Source organism: Lithobates pipiens, unplaced genomic scaffold, assembly GCF_037356315.1.
Source record: "Lithobates pipiens isolate NorthernLeopardFrog02 unplaced genomic scaffold, aLitPip1_a1.2 Scaffold_1, whole genome shotgun sequence".
NCBI lineage: Eukaryota > Metazoa > Chordata > Amphibia > Anura > Ranidae > Lithobates > Lithobates pipiens.
Window position 1 is genome coordinate 209,875,990 of NW_027507685.1, and position 16,860 is coordinate 209,892,849.

Genomic DNA, 16,860 nt, shown 5'->3' on the forward strand with positions numbered 1-16,860 from the left:
CCCCATCTCACTCATAAACAGTGATCTGAAAATCCTTACTAAAATGCTAGCGAATTGATTGGCGGCCTTTATTGGCGCTTATATACATAAAGATCAAGTGGGGTTTATCCCGGGTAGACAGGGCCCGGACAAAATTAGGCGGGCGATAGACATTGTCTCCATCCTCCAATCAAATTGGCTTGGGGGATCCAGACAACAGGGAATGCTCCTGTCTCTGGACCTCCATAAAGCCTTCGACTCCGTGTCATGGCATTACCTTTTTGCTATATTAGAACGATGGGGGTTTGGCTCTCGCTTTATGGGCCTGATGCGGGCCCTATACTCTAATCCAACGGCGCATGTAAGACTGCAGGGGTGTTACTCAAATTCCATCCCCATACAGAAAGGCACCAGGCAGGGGTGCCCTCCTTCCCCACTCATATTTGCTATAGCAATTGAGACCTTGGTCATTTCCTTTCGTCAAAACCCGGACATAAAAGGGGTCTTGTGTGGTCCCCAATCACATAAATGCGGCTTATTCGCTGATGATATCCTCCTCTTTATCACCTCCCCCGTCACCTCCCTACCGAACATATGTAAGACCCTGGAAAACTTTGCTCAAATATCGGGTCTGAAAGTAAACTACGCTAAATCTCAAGCGCTTAATATATCGCTTCCGGCAGACACGGTCTCCCTCCTGAAACAATCGTTCAAATTCACCTGGAATGACACTTCACTTAGATATTTGGGCTTCAATCTGACCCCTAGAATTGAGTCTCTCTACGCAGCCAATTATCCCCCCATGTATAGGAAACTGGAGGCGGACTTAACCTCTTGGTCTAAGAGTAATTTATCTTGGTTAGGGAGGGTTAACTCAATAAAAATGACCTTGCTCCCTAGACTCTTATATCTCTTCAGGGCTTTACCCACTTCATTATGGTACGACCATTTAAAATCCGTTCAAAGTAAGGTGCTGAAATTTACTTGGGGGGATGCGGGCTACAGAATACCACAAAGGATGCTATACCTCCATAGGAGACGAGGAGGCCTTGGCCTTCCCCCCCTCTACAAATACTACCAGGCAGCCAGGTTAGCACAATTATCAGTTATATATTCTAAGTATGAAAAACCTGACTGGGTACACATAGAAAAACTAGCCACCCCAAGACACACACTAGATTTCCTGTTATGGACCCCTCAGAAAGAGCGGCCCCCAATTTTAGCACCTACCTTTTCCCACTCTTTCGCTCTATGGGATAAACTACGCTCCTCCCCAGAATTGGTCTCGGAATGTAGACCTTTATCTCACCTCTTTAATAACCCGAAATTTTACCCTGGATTGGAGATATCAGCTTTCAAATGGTGGTTGTGTTGGAGAAGGGACTGTACCGAATTGGACACTTCTTTACCGCAGCTGGTCCCCTCACTCTTCAGTATTGTATCAAAAAATTAGACATGCCAGTTTCGGAGCGATTCTGGTTTCAGCAAATTACCCACTTCCTTAAATCCCTTTGGAGGGATCCAACCCTCCTCCCGAAATTCACTGACTATGAATTATGGTGTGGACAGGCCGTGATCCAGCGGGGGGGTATCTCTGTGATCTATTCGTCCCTGACCTCAGCGTCCTCCAAAGAGGCATATATGTGCGCATGGGAATCTGACCTTCAATTCCAGTGGGACCTAGATAAATGGCAGTCGGCCTCCTTTAAATCTTTTAGGGGTATTCTGAATACTACCCTAACTGAAGCCAGCTTGAAGGTAATCTCAAGGTGGTACTACACCCCATCCAGACTTGCCGTAATGGTACACATTTGGTGGGAACGTCCGAGAATCCGTTCCTTCTGGAAACACATCTTTAATCTAATTGACAAGCTGGTGGACGGTCAGATTCCCAGAACTCCTATGGTGGCCCTATTGAATGATCATATTGCCTTGGTGATCAAACCCCTCCAGAGATGAATTCACTTCATCCTTCTAGGAGCCAAGCTCACTATAGCCAGAGCTTGGATACAACAGATGGTGTCCTTCTCTGCGGCCAAAAGGAAGATTTCATGGATAATGGCACAGGAAAAACTCACTAGTATACTTCTAAACACATCTGATAAGTTCGACAAGATTTGGGGACCCTGGGCCCATATGATGGGGCTTTCCTCGGGGCCTCTCTCAAGGCCAGGTTAATCTGACTATAGAGCTTTAGGTGATGCTCTCCTCCTCCTCCTTTTTCCGCTCTCTTTGAGCTTTTCTTTTCTCTCTTTACTCACTCTCTATTCCCCTTTACCTTCCAGGCCTCTCTATTTTAGAGGTTTATGGTTATAAGTTTAAGTAAAGCTGTATCGGTTTGTTTGACGTTTGTACTATGCCACCCAGGTGGCTTCAGACCAGTTGATCTAGTAAGATCTTCCCTGGGGGGGGGGAGCTGGAGCTTCTGGTATAGGGTGGGGTATGTTGGCCCGGCACAGCTTGCTCCTATATGGGGTGCCGGGTTGGGCATATCTCATTCTAGCCCTGTCTCAGCCCTCAGGGAGTTACTGAAGGTTGCATTTATACAGTTTTAAGCTTTTACTGAATATCAAAGCTCTACCTATTCAGTTTTATAAGAATTCATAAACCTGTGTTTGTTATTTGAACCGATGTGCAATGTGTATATGCTGTGTTTATGTAATACTCTCTCTTTTCTCTTATGAAAATAAAAGCTTTGAAATATAAAAATGGTGATCAGCGCTACCTATATACCACATTTTAATACAGGGGTGTAATTCCCTGTCTAAAATGTATGTAAATGCTACCACGCACATATATAAAGTGCAAATAATCAATATAAATAATTGTGCAAATAATGATAGTGAACCCTTGTGCAAATAACTACTGTGCAAACAACTATTTAAAAATCAATGCGATTAATTCTTGTATGCAAAATGCTGATTAGCTACTGTGCAAATACGCAAAAAATACATAAACAAAATATACACAAATTATACAAAAATTTATGAAATAAATGAAGTTGCTACTTCTGTGCAAATTGTTACTGAGCAGACAATTGATATAGTGCAAAATAGTGCAAATTATCATAAAGTGCTAGATATCAAATAGTCTTTTGTGTACACCTGTGTAGATATACCGATAAAGTCCGATAAAGTCCTACGGATAGTGATACCAATATAAAGTTCATAAGTAAACAATAAATGTGAAAAATAGTGCAAAACGTGCTAGTGACATCCACTGTGTACTCTTCGTGTGCCCCACTCAGTGCTCACTATGCGCTTTCCTCCAAGTGGGTAAAAAACACCACTAAGATTTTTCTAATGAAGAGCCCTCCTGAGTGTGGTAACCAGGGATGGTATCCTTAATGCCTTGTACACACGATCGGACATTCCGACCACAAAATCCGTTCGATTTTGTCCTAAACTAGTGTTGCATACACACGGTCGGACAAAGTTGTCGGAAAATCCGATAGTTCGGAACGTGATGATGTTCATTCGTTATGACGGGAACTACGTTCAGGCTAGTAGCCAATAGCTTTGGTCTCATAATTTGATCTGAGCATGCGTGGCACTTTGTCCGATTGAAATTCTCTGCAAATGATCGGAAAAAGTCAGATCAGATTTTTTTTGGGAAAATTTGAGATCCTTGAAGTCCGATAGAGCCCACACACAATCGGATTTTCTGACAATATAATCTGATCGGACCTTTTCCATCGGAATTTTCAACCGTGTGTACAAGGCATAAGAGTGCTGTCTTTCAATAATGGCTCCCAGTTGGTTAGTTCGGCCGTTTATCCACTTTATTGTAAGGCACTCTTTGTGCATGTGTTGGAGAGGGGATAGAAGGATGCCCAGATCTGTACTGGTCTGAGGGGTCTATGTTGGAAAGTGGTTGCAGGTAACCAACTGCAATCAACAGGTGGTCTGGAGCAGACCAAAAAAAGAAGATTGACTTTGATTAGGTCCGCTGGCCAGTCAGCTTTGCTGGCTAAGGCAGACATTGAGTCCGCCTTCCACTTCCTCCCAGTTTACCCAGAATGCTTTCACCTGCTGGGCTGCTACTTTCATGGAAGCTACTTTTTTGACATGTGCCTTCCTATGGGCTGCGGGATTTCATGTTATTACTTTGAACTCTTCAGTAGCTTCCTTAAATAGGTGGTTGTCCATTTGGCTGGCCTGCATTCCCTGTTACATTACTTGGATGACTTTCTCTTTATAGGCTCGGCCGAAAGCGGCCAGTCTCAGCAGCTCCTTTCCGTTTTTCAGGATATCTGCAAGCGGTTTGCCATCCCGGCTGAAAAAACGGAGGGTCCTGTGACAGTTATCCTTTTTTGGGCATAGAAATAGACATGGTGGCCATGGTTTTTCATTTGCCCAATGATAAATTGGTTAGACTTATCTCCCTGGTCCGTTTGGCTAAAGGGTCTAGGAAACTTCAGTTAAAGCAGCTTCAGTCCCTTTTGGGTCATCTAGTCTTTGCCCATGGGGAGAGCCTTTTGTAGATGCTTATCATGGGCTATGAAAGATGTGCTGCCCCCCATCATTATGTCCATATAACCAGGTCGATGCGTTACGACTGGGATGTCTGGCTATCCTTTCTCCGGTCATACAATGGCCATTCATGTTGGTTGCTGGGGGAGGTGCCGAACTTGCAGTTGGAGGTTTACACGGATGCGACTGGCTCCTTTGGCTTTGGTGCCTTTTTCCCGGGGGAATGGTCTGCCAAGAAATGGCCTGCCTCATGGGCCACATGGCCTGCCTCATGGGCCACATGGATTTTTTGCGCAACCTCACCTTGTTGGAGCTGTTTTTACTTACGTCACATCATGATAGAAGCCTTGCTTTGTTTTCCTACCTTGTGTTTTTACTCCAAAAAGACTCTTCTGGCTCCATGGTCAGTTTGTCCATGTCTGCTTTGTCTTGTTGGTTTCGTCTCCTCGTTTGGGCAGACATCATAAAGGAATTTCCTGTTCGGAGGGTGTTGCAGGTGTGGAGACGCTTGACTCATTCTCCTAATTTGCGGCGCCTGGTTTCGCCCCATATTCTCTCCTCTATATTTTCCCTGTTGCCGTCAGTGTGTTCCTTGGTTTTTGAGACCCTACTGTTCCGAGTGGTTTTCTCCTGGGCGTGTTTTGGTGACTTTCATATCAGCGAGCTGGTTTTGCGATCCAGATCCTCAGTGGGATGGTGTTAGAACCGAGGACGTAATTTTTTTCTGAGCACTGTGTATCGGTGTTTCTGCATACCTCAAAAACAGACACTTGTGGTAGGGGTAGATGTGTATTTTTTCTTTCTTGCACAGGCCCCTTTTGCCTGGTCTTGTTGGCCTCGCATTTAGATCTGCTCGTCCTCCATTCACAACTTTTCTAGTTCACGCTGACTCTTCCTCCCTGAGTAGCTTTCAGTTCTTGCGGGTTTTTCGTTGTTGCCTCGACAAATTGGGCCTTCCATCTCAAGATTTTCCAACGCACTCTTTCCGCATCAGCGCTGCTCCCGTGGCCTCTGGCATTGGTTTTTCCGATACAGAGCTTCAGCGTTTGGGTAGGTGGGAATCCTCTATTTTTTTTTTGTACTGTATGTTTTCCCAAACTTGTTATTTTGATTGCAGGTTTCCAACCGGCCTTAATCTGAATCATCAGGGATTCCTTTATTTGCTGGGCTTTTTGTCGGTCAGATTTTTGGAGCTATGGGTCGAACATGGGCTTTCCATATCAAGAGTCCGCTGGCGTGGGCTCTGTGGTTTATGATGGTCGCAGGTCCTCCCTGAGTGCCTTGGTCTTCATTCACTTGTTTCCGGCCCCATCATTCAGATCCTTCATGTTGGGGGGAACGACGTTCTCAGAGCTGCTATCAAACAGGATATGGCCCATTGTTATGCGGTCTTCAACTCAGTTCTTGTTTGGTCCGAGATCGTACCTCGCTTGCTGTGGTATCCAAGTTTGACAAATCGGGGGGGGGGGGGGGGGGGTCGTGTTCCAGCACAAGGATTTGGAGGGTGCAAATGATGATCTGTTGAAACCAGATGGTGTTCACCTTAATAATATTGGCTTGGATATTTTCAACATTGGTCTTCAACATGGTGTGGAACAGGCCCTGGCTGCGGTGGGGCGCTCATCAGTTAAATACTGACACACTGGTGGCAATTTTTTACCTTGCCAGCATTAAAAGTCGCTCTAATGGGCTATGCCCTTAAGGGGTAATTGGAATTAGGCCGTCTGTCCAGCATTTATGGTAAGGACAGGCCCCCTTTGGAATTTAACTGGTTAATGTTAATGCTCCACCTCAGTTCTAGAAATTTTGGTTAATGTTAAAGCGTACTCTCAGTACAACTGTGAGTGGCACTGGCTTAAGTGTTTTCGTGTTCTGTGTTGGAAAATTAATTAAAGCTGTGGCCTTGTCCCTTTTTTCCAACTTAACAGTTGTAAGTGTGGTTTCCTATATGGGGGGCAAGGGGTTGTGCTAATGTTAATGGTTGGCTTTATGCCTAGACCTTTGCGCCTCAGCAGTCATGCTACAAGTACCTTTTTAATGCATCTTGGTCTTGCCATTCAACCTTATTACCTTAATGCAATGCATGTTAAAGTGGAACTTCATTCTCTCAATTTTCTCAATCAACACTGACTATGTTTAACCCTTATGCTGCTAGCATTAGTAAATAGATAGGAAAGAAAATCATGTTTTCTTATTTTAAACATTTTTTTTACGTTTGTTCAGTTACTTTCTGGTTTCCAAGCCTTGGCAAATTATGTCATACATGCTGTGTGTCTTCCTGCATGCCTGAGCATGAGGCAAATGCTATAAGCTGCCCTTACTCAAGATGGCCACAGCCATAAATGCTTAAGGGGATGTTTTTCAAAGTGATTTCTCAGCAAAATAAAGCATGCAGACATGAATGGATGGATGGGCTTGCTTTGAATATTAAAACTGAATTAAATAGTGTTTTTGATTTGTGGTGCTCAGATGCAGTGTAGTTTTGGTTTGATGTGAACCATAATGTACATTAACGCATACCTCCCAGTTCCAACATTTTGAGATGGGAATGAGGGACACCTATTAGCAAAAGTGTGTAGGCATAGACCCCCTCCTTGGAGAATTGTACAAAAACAAATGATTGGTTAAACCCACAAGTCCTTTTTTTTACCACTTCTATTTCTTTATATTGGCTTTCAGAAGTTACAATTACAGCAATTTAGAAATTGGATGAAAGGATTAGCACTGTAAAACTTTTTTTGATATATAAGTAGTGCATTTTATATAGATCAGAGCAAAATGAGGGACAAATGAGAAGGGAAGAGGGACTTTGTTCGGAATGAGGGACAGTACCTCAAAATCAGGGACAGTTGGGAACTATGCCAATGTAGTGCAATGATGTGAATGAGCCCTAAACCTGGAGGAAGAAGAAGATGGAGGAAGAAACTGAAGGATGAAGAAAGGAAGAAGGAAGAAGACCTGAAGAAGATGGAAAAAAGAAGACTTTAATAAAGGACTTGTCAAAACTGTCTCTTGTAATTTTTAACATTTTTGTCACTGTTTTTGTGAAATGGTAGGGGTACTTTTGTACCCCCTTACCATTTCACACAGGGAGGGCGGGATCTGGGGGTCCCCTTGTTAAAGGGGGCTTCCAAATTCCGATAAGCCCCCCGCCCGCAGAGCCCCACAACCACCAGCCAGGGTTGTGGGGATGAGGCCCTTGTCCTCATCAACATGGGGACAAGGTGCTTTGGGGGGTACCCCAAAGCACCCTTCCAATGTTGAGGGCATGTGGCCTGGTACGGTACGGTACAGGAGGGGGCCCTCTTTTGCCCCCCCCCCCCCTTTTCCTGCGGCCTGCAAGGTTGTGTGCTCGGATAAGGGTCTGGAATGGATTTTGAGGGGGACCCCATGCCTTTTTTTGGGCGTGGGGTTCCCCTTTAAATCCATACCAGACCTGAAGGGCCTGGTATGCTCTTGGAGGGGAATCCATGCCAGTTTTTTTATTTAAAGTGGACCTTCCACTCATTGGAATCCTCCCCCCCTCCGGCACCACAATTGGCACCTTTCGGGGGGGGGGGGGGGGGGGTGCAGATACCTGTACAGTACAGGTATCTGCACCCACTTCTGGCGTAGATTCTGCAGAAGGTACGCCCCTTTCCGCAGAATCTATGCCCCTTTTCGAAAGTCCCCCGCTGCCTGCTGGGAAACACACGGATCCCAGAGACAGCGGGGACCATCCTTATTGAGCAGCGCAACTCGCGCATGCGCAGTAGGGAACCGGGAAATGAAGCCGAAAGGCTCCACTTCCTGATGCCCATATCCAAGATGGCGGCGGCAGCACCCGAGAGACGATCGAGAGATCGGCTTCGGGTGCTGACATCGTGGGCGCGCTGGGCGGGTAAGTGTCACTATTTTAAAAGTCAGCAGCTGCAGTATTTGTAGCTGCTGGCTTTTAAAAAAAAAAAACGGCGGAACTCCCGGCGGACTCCCGCTTTAACATTAAAGTCACCTGACCTGGAGGCAACTTAAAGTGGTGTTGTAAGTCATCCCAAGTCGTATTGTAAGTCGCCTCAAGTAACGTTGTGATTCATACTCAAGTGGTGTCCAAGTTGCCTCTCAAAGTTGCGCTGGAAGTCGTGTTGCCGCTGTGTGAATGGACTGTTAATGGTACGGCGTGCGCTATTAACAATGGCATATTATTATCATGTGCGCCGGCATATCATCTGTTGCGCTTATGTGTGCGCTGGTTCACAAGCTCAATTAATAATTTATCTGGTGCACAAATTAAGGTAGGAGCCGACACAGCGCATTTATCTTAGTAAACTACCCCAATATGAAATATGAGTGAAACTGGCAACCAAAAACCTGTTATTGAATCATTGGTGATCCTTTATTTACATCAAACACAAAAACGTTTTTCTAAGTTAAATCCTGTAACCTGTTTTACAGAATCTTAGTTTTTATCTTTGCTTTTACAGCACACCAACATTTATCCGATGATCACCACAGTGTTAAAAGACCCCGCCTGTTTTCCATATCCTAATGAATTCAACCCCAAGAATTTTCTTGATGAAAATGGAGAATTTAGAAAGAACGATGGCTTTATGCCTCTTGCTGCAGGTGAGAATACAGTATATATAAACTCTGTACACATTTACACTAAATTCAATATCAACATTTCATGCCAGGTTTAATTCAAATTCATCATGATATGCTATACGAAACATAGATTTTTCCTATGTGCTATATGACTGTTCTGAAAACAGAAAAGAACTTACTCTACTAAAAAAAAACAAAAAAAAAAAACAACAATGAAGACAATCGTGACAATAATAATAAATGCATATGCATATTATGTACAATTATTCAAAGATTTAAAAATAGACATTAGAAAAGTTTATTCATTTGACAAAAATGGCAGATCATTTTCAGATGTGTGCCCAAGCATTGCATCATGCAGAAGGTCACATGCTCCCCTTTACTGGAAACACTGAGTATTTTGTTTTGGCTACAATGAAGGAAGGATCGGCGCTGGATTGCTAGATAGGTGAATTTTAGTGGTCGAGGGGTGGCTTTACACAGACACTGTCATTTTGTCCTGAATGAGTAAACGGAAAGTGTCTCTTTAAAGTAGAACTAAACACTTTGTAAACAAAATGGCTGGTAGGTAGGCTTTAATTGCAGAGGAGACTGTATATCTCTTCTGCCTATCAGCATTTTATTTCAGTTTGTGCACTGAACTTTTCATGTGCAACCCAGTGTACAATCTTGGCATACCTTGGGTGCTAGGGCTAAAGCCATAGATGGTTTGAATCTTGGCTGGTTCATCAGGAGCCGGCTGAGATTCAAATCGTGTATGGGCAGTCCTGTCTGATTTTTCATCTGAATATTGCCAGGTGTTTAAGCCACTTTGAAAAATCACTGTGTGTTCTTCCGACTCCCTCCGCCAGGAGAGCACAATAGCTCTGTGGGTGGGATTTCCCATAAACATTGACTTTGATGATGAGAGAATAGAGCAATTTTATTTCCTGCAAACTGTAGTAGCAGGAAAGAAAATCGCTCCATCTATGGCTGGCTTAAGTTACTCACAAGATCATCAAGTTTAGTCATCCAGAGCCATTCAGTCAAGATGGCCAAAGACAGAAGAAAACACTGAAAAGATGTCAGGGGGGTTACGGATTTTACGTTGTTGCAGGGCTGTCTTTAAGGCAGGGCAAAGGGGCAGCTGCCCTGGCCCCTGTCTCTGTTGTGGGGCCCAAAACAGCTGCCTCATAATTGCCAACTATCCAGGTTTAAATGCCCTTGTCCCTTGAAGTTTTAGTCCTGTGATGTGTCTGATATCTCAGTGTGAAGTGCTGGTACTAAAGCTGCCCAGCTCTATCCTATTGTTGTGTACAGATGACTCATCTGCAGACCCTGTATTTACATGTAAATAACCGGCATTCATATGTAAATAGTGACGGCAATACTAAGTAAATAGCTGCAGCCAGCGGCATTCACATGTAAATAAAGGCAGTATTCATATGTATATCATGCTCCCCTGCAGTGAGGAGATGATGTGCTGTAACCTCTAGCAACTAATCAGTGAGCAGTAATGTGTGCTGTAACCTCTAGCAACCAGTCAGTAAGCAGTAATGATGCTGTAACTGCTGGGAACCAATCACAATTGCTGCCTGATCTGATACAGTAAACTGTTTTTAAGTTTAGCTGCTATTTATTGTATGTCTCACAGCAGGTGGAGAGTGAAATTGCATGGGAAGGGGGGGGGGGGGGCCCAAGAAATTTTTTGCCCAGGGTCCAATCAATATTAAAGATGGCCCACGTCGCTAGATGAGAGCACTTTGGGAGATAAATGTGCCATAATGCTAAAGTATGCTGTGAATACTCTCACATTGTAGCAAAAGTCCACCCACCACACAGCAGACTTTCATTACACTTTAACCACTTCAGCCCCAGAAGATTTGGCTGCTCAATTACCGGAGCACTTTTACATTTTGACACTGTGCTGTTTTAACTGGTAATGCAATGTTCTACCCATCCTTTTTTTCCCCGCAAATAAAGCTTTCTTTAGATGGCATTTGATTGCCTCTGCAATTGTTATTTTTTTGCAAAAAATTATAATTTCTACTTTAAGTTATAAAAAGAGATCCAATAAACTAAATTTTAGTCATACATTTAGGCCAAAATTTATGTAGCCACATGTCTTTAGTAAAAAAAAAATGTCAATAAGCGTATATTTATTGGTTTGCGCAAAGGTTATAGTGTCTACACACTAGGGTACATTTTCTGGAATTTACGCAGGTTTTATGCTGTGTACACACGAGCAGAATATCCAACAGAAAAAGACGGAAGCTTTTCATCGTATATTCTGATCGTGTGTATGCCTCATCTGACCTTTTTTTTTTTTCAAAAATTCTGACCGACCTAGAAATTCTGACGGACCTAGAAAGACCTGGTTCAACAGCTCTCGTGACTGGCTGGCAAACATTCATGGATACCCTTTATGTCAAGAATAAAGAGATTTTAGTAATGAGAACAGTATCATTAGCAGTAATCAGCATGGATTTACAACGAATCGTTCTTGCCAAACCAATCTATTAACCTTCTATGAGGAGATGAGTTGCCATCTAGATAAAGAAAGGCCCGTAGACGTGGTGTATCTGGATTTAGTTCCCCATAAACGTTTACTGTACAAAATAAGGTCCGTTGGCATGGACCATAGGGTGAGTACATGGATTGAAAATTGGCTACAGGGGTGAGTTCAGAGGGTGGTGATAAATGGGAAATACTCGGAATGGTCAGAGGTGAGTAGGGGGGTTCTGTGCTGGGACCAATCCTGTTTAATTTGTTCATAAATGACCTGGAGGATGGGGTAAACAGTATAATCTCTGTATTTGCGGATGATACTAAGCTAAGTAGGGCAATAAGTTTTCCGCAGGATGTGGAAACCTTGCAAAAAGATCTGAACAAATGAATGGGGTGGGCAACTACATGGCAAATGAGGTTTAATGTAGAAAAATGTCAAATAATGCATTTGGGTGGCAAAAATATGAATGCAATCTATACACTGGGGAGAGAACCTCTGGGGAAATCTAGGATAGAAAATGACCTAGGGATCCTAGTAGATGAAAGGCACAGCAATTGCATGCAATGCCAAGCTGCTGCTAACAAAGCAAACAGAATATTGGCATGCATTAAAAGGGGATCAACTCCAGAGATAAAATAATAATTCTCCATCTCTACAAGACTCTGGTCCAGCAGCACCTGGAGTATGCTGTCCAGTTCTGGGCACCAGTCCTCAGGAAGGATGTACTGGAAATTGAGCGAGCACAAGGAAGGGCAACAAATCTAATAAAGGGTCTGGAGGATATTAGTTATGAGGAAAGGTTGTGATCACTGAACGTATTCTCTCTGGGGAAGAGACTCTTGAAAGGGGATATGATTTCAATTTACAAATTCCGTACCGGTGACCCCACAATAGGGATAACACTTTTTTGCATGAGGGAGTTTAACAAGACGTGTGGCCACTCATTAAAATTATAAGAAAAAGGTTTAACCTTAAACCCTTAAACTACATAGAGGGTTCTTTACTGTAAGAGCAGCAAGGATGTGAAATTCCCTTCCACAGGAGGTGGTATCAGCGGGGAGTATCGACAGTATCAAAAAAGTATTAGATAAGCACCTAAACTACCACAGCATACGGGGATATACTATGTAATACTGACATATAATCACACACATAGGTTGGACTTGATGGACTTTGTGTCTTTTTTCAACCTCACCTACTATGTAACTATGAATGTAAATATTATAGTAATAGGTAGTTTTTTTTTTTTTTTTTAATGGGGTCTATTAGACCCTAGATCTCTTCTCTGCTCTCAAAGCATCTGACAACACCAAGATCAATGTGATTAAATGCTTTCCCTATTTCCCAATGGCGCTGTTTATAACCGGTGAAACCTAAGTCATGAAATGCTCGTAGCTTCTGGTTTCTTAGGTGATAAAGATGATTGGAGCTGTTCTGGTCTTTGATCAGCTCTATAGTCAGCTGGCGGAACCACCGGCTGCATTCCTGGGTTCCGCGTTGGGACAGAAGTGCCAGAGAAAACCATGGAAGACTGTGCGGGGAGGGAGTTGGGGACTAATTAGCTGCTAGGATTGCTTTTACATGAAAGCTGACCGCTGGCTGAAAAGAATGATACCGAGATGATACCTAAACCTGCAGGCATCATTCTGGTATAACCACTCAAGGTCAAGCAACATACCAGTACGTTGCTGGTCCTCATTGGATATATATTGTAATCTTCTTTTTTTCATGCAGCCTGTGGGCTGAAAAAAAAAAAAAAGAGATTGATCAATGGGTATGCCCACCACTAGAATACCACCCTTCATCCACCCACTTCTAATTATGGGCATACATCCACCATTTTCTTTTTAACTGTGATGGTGAAATCACCTCCTACAGTGCTGGAGTTGTTGTTTAAAAAAAAAAACCTTACAATCACTTTAAGCTATCTTACCCTTTTTGGCACAGTCCCTCTCTCCTTTCCAGTGTCATTAGAATACATTTTGGCTTAAATTTATGACAAAATTCGATTTTATTGGATTTCTTTTAAAACAGAAAGTAGAAAACATTTTTTTTCAAAAATGTAGTTCCTTTTTCGCTTATATCGCAAAAAATAAAAAAATGATTTGTGAATAAATACCACCAAAAGAAATCTCTATTTGTGTGAACGAAATGATAAAAATTTAATTTGAATACTGTGTTGCATGACCGGAAAATTCTTATTGAAAGTGCAACAGCGCTGAAAGCTGAAAATTGGCCTGGGAAGGAAGGGGGTGAAAGTGGGCAGTACTGAAGTGGTTAAGAGCTATAGGGGGCGCGGGCGTGCAGGTGGCGGTAAGCCAGAGCCAATGCGTGCGGCCAGCAGTGGCGATGCCTGCCGGCAACTCGTGACCTCTCCTCTGAGAGACAGAATAGGGATCTGTCAATGTAAATAGAAAGATCCCCGTTCTGTCAAGATGTAGACAGAGAGATCTGCTGTTCCTAGTGTTCAGAAACAGCGATCTTTATCTACCACCAGTCAGTCCCATCCCCCCCCCCCCACAGTTATAAACACCTTCCTAGGAAAAACTTAATCCCTTAATTGCCCCCTAGTGTTAACCCCTTCCCTGACAGTGTCATTTATATAGTAATCAGTGGCTTTTTTTTAGCTCTGATCGCTGTATAAATGTCAATGGTCCCAAAAAAAGTGTATATATCTTTTTTTTGTTTTTTGGGGGGATATTTATTATTAAAGCAAAAAGTTAAAAATATTTTAATTTTTTTTCAAAATTGTTGCACTTTTGTTTATAGCACAAAAAATAAAAACCATAGAGGTTATCAATTACTACGAAAGGAAAGCTCAATTTTTTGGGAAAAAAAAAAGGAAATCCATGGGTATAATGCTACACGACCGCACAATTGTCATTTAAAGCTACGCAGTGCCTTATCGCAAAAAATGGCCTGGTCAGGAAGTGGGTAAATCTTTTTGGGCTGAAGTTTATTTTTGCACTTTAACCACTTCAGCCCTGGAAGATTTTGCCCCTTAATGAACAGGGCCGTTTTTTGCGTTACAGCACTGCGTTGCTTTAACTGAAAATTATGCAATCGTGCCATGTTGTACCCAAACAAAATTTAAGTCCTTTTTTCCCACAAATAGAGCTTTCTTTTGGTGGTATTTAAATATAAAGGATGAACATCCAACTGTACCATAAGAGGTTGCCAACATCCCTAGTGTAAGGCCGCGTACACACGGGCGGACTGTCCGCCCAACTAGGTTCGTCAAACAGTTTGACAAACAGTCCGTTCAAAATTAGCATGAACGGACTTGACCACACACGACGAACGAACAGTCCGCTGAAAACTTGCGCGATGACGTGAACGGCATGTACGACGGGACGAGAAATTCGGCGTCCGATACACTGCAATGCAACCTTCGCCGTGTAAATTCTTTCTGAGCATGCGCGAGACTTAGTTTGCCGAACAAGCCTACACACGAGCAGACTGTCCGCTCAAACCAAGTTTCAGCGGACAGTCTTACGGAAATTCCGAAAAACTTTGTTCGTCAGACTGTCCGCTGAAACTGTCCGCTGAAGCCCACACACGAGCGGACTGTCCGCTGAAACACTGTTCAGCGGACAAAGTTGGGCGGACAGTCCGCCCGTGTGTACGCGGCCTAAGAGATAAAAGAGGTATTTTACGGCAACAAGATAAAATATGATACAATTTATTCAAAAACAGTATACATAAATACAATATTCAAAAACCACTAAAAACAATGGTGTTGATGGTGAGGATTCCCATAAAGGTATCCAGACAGACTGACGCATTTTGGGACTTAAAGACCTCCCTTCGTCAGGGGCAAGTCATAGAACAGGAACACACTATACAATGAAATCAAAATCAAACATGTTAATTTAATTAAGTAACATAGTACATAACAGTTGCTTCAAATATGGAACATACAGCATAATAATCACATAGAAGGAACATACCCAAAAGGGTCACCATAAAGGTTTCACTGCTGGAGCAGTGGCGGCACTTCTATCGCAAATTAACAGCCTCAGTGTCCAAAGGACAATGAGGTAGGTGTTGGGTCCACACTCATCCACACTGATCCACCATAGTGGCACTAACTGGAAAAAAACACCCACGGGATATCAATTTGGTGGTATTTGATCAGCTCTGCGGTTTTTATTTTTTGCACTATAAACCAGGGGTGTCCAAACTTTTTTCAAAGAGGGCCGGATTTGATGAAGTGAACATGTGCGAGGGCCGACCATTTTGCCTGACATTCTTTGAATCGTTAAAATTCGGTCTAAGTGTGTTCGTTCGAGCTCTAATACACTGCCCAACAAGAATTCTCTTGCCTTTGTGGCTGTGTGTGGGAAGAAATGAGCTTGGGCGTATTTGTACATACTGTATTAATTGGCGTATAACACGCACCTTCACTTTAAGAGGGAAGTTTCAGGAAAAAAAAATGTTTAAATAAAGAACTGTGAAGCAAAATAATGGTCAGTGCCCACCAATGCAGCCTAATCAGTGCACATCTGCAGACCCACCTTTGCCAGGAACACACCCACCACAGCCAGGAATGCCCCCACCATAGCCAGGAATGCCCCCACCATAGCCAGGAATGCCCCCACCATAGCCAGGAATGCCCCCACCATAGCCAGGAATGCAGCACCATTGCCTGGGACGCAGCACCATAGCCAGGAATGCAGCACCATTGCCAGGGACGCAGCACCATTGCCAGGGACGCAGCACCATTGCCAGGGACGCAGCACCATTGCCAGGGACGCAGCACAATTGCCAGGGACGCAGCACCATTGCCTGGGACGCAGCACCATTGCCAGGAATGCCTCCCCAAATGCCTCACCATTGCCAGGAATGCAGCACCATTGCCAGGAATGGCTCACCATTGCCAGGGACGCAGCACCATTGCCAGGGACGCAGCACCATTGCCAGGAACGCAGCACCATTGCCAGGAACGCATCACCATTGCCAGGAACACAGCACCATTGCCAGGAACACAGCACCATTGCCAGGAATGCACTGACGAGCGCCAAAGGAGAATCTCCTGTTTACACGGACAGAACAGTCGTCCAATGGCAATGCAGGAGAAGGACTTCCTATTACAGAGGCTGCCCGTAAACAGGAAATTCTCCTGTGTACGGCGCTCGGTCCTGTCCTCCCTGTACCTTCCGAAGCATATATATCTTTTGTGGCCCCGGCGCTGGGAGATCGTCGGGGGCCACAAAAGATATGTATGTCCAAATAACCAGGCGGGCCGTTCAAAACCGAGCCGCGGGCCGCGATTGGCCCGCGGGCCAGACTTTGGACATGCCTGCTATAAACAAAAAAAGAGCGGCGCAATTTTGAAAA

General features: G+C 43.8%; 1 pseudogene across 1 annotated transcript in view; it reads left to right on the forward strand.

Moving 5' to 3' along the window:
- Positions 1 to 16,860, forward strand: part of LOC143982523 (cytochrome P450 2G1-like) — a 93,998-nt pseudogene that overhangs the window by 73,820 nt on the left and 3,318 nt on the right. The window contains exon 8 of the transcript XR_013274477.1: positions 8,912 to 9,053. The product of XR_013274477.1 is annotated as a cytochrome P450 2G1-like (transcript). The remainder of the gene's footprint in view (positions 1 to 8,911; positions 9,054 to 16,860) is intronic.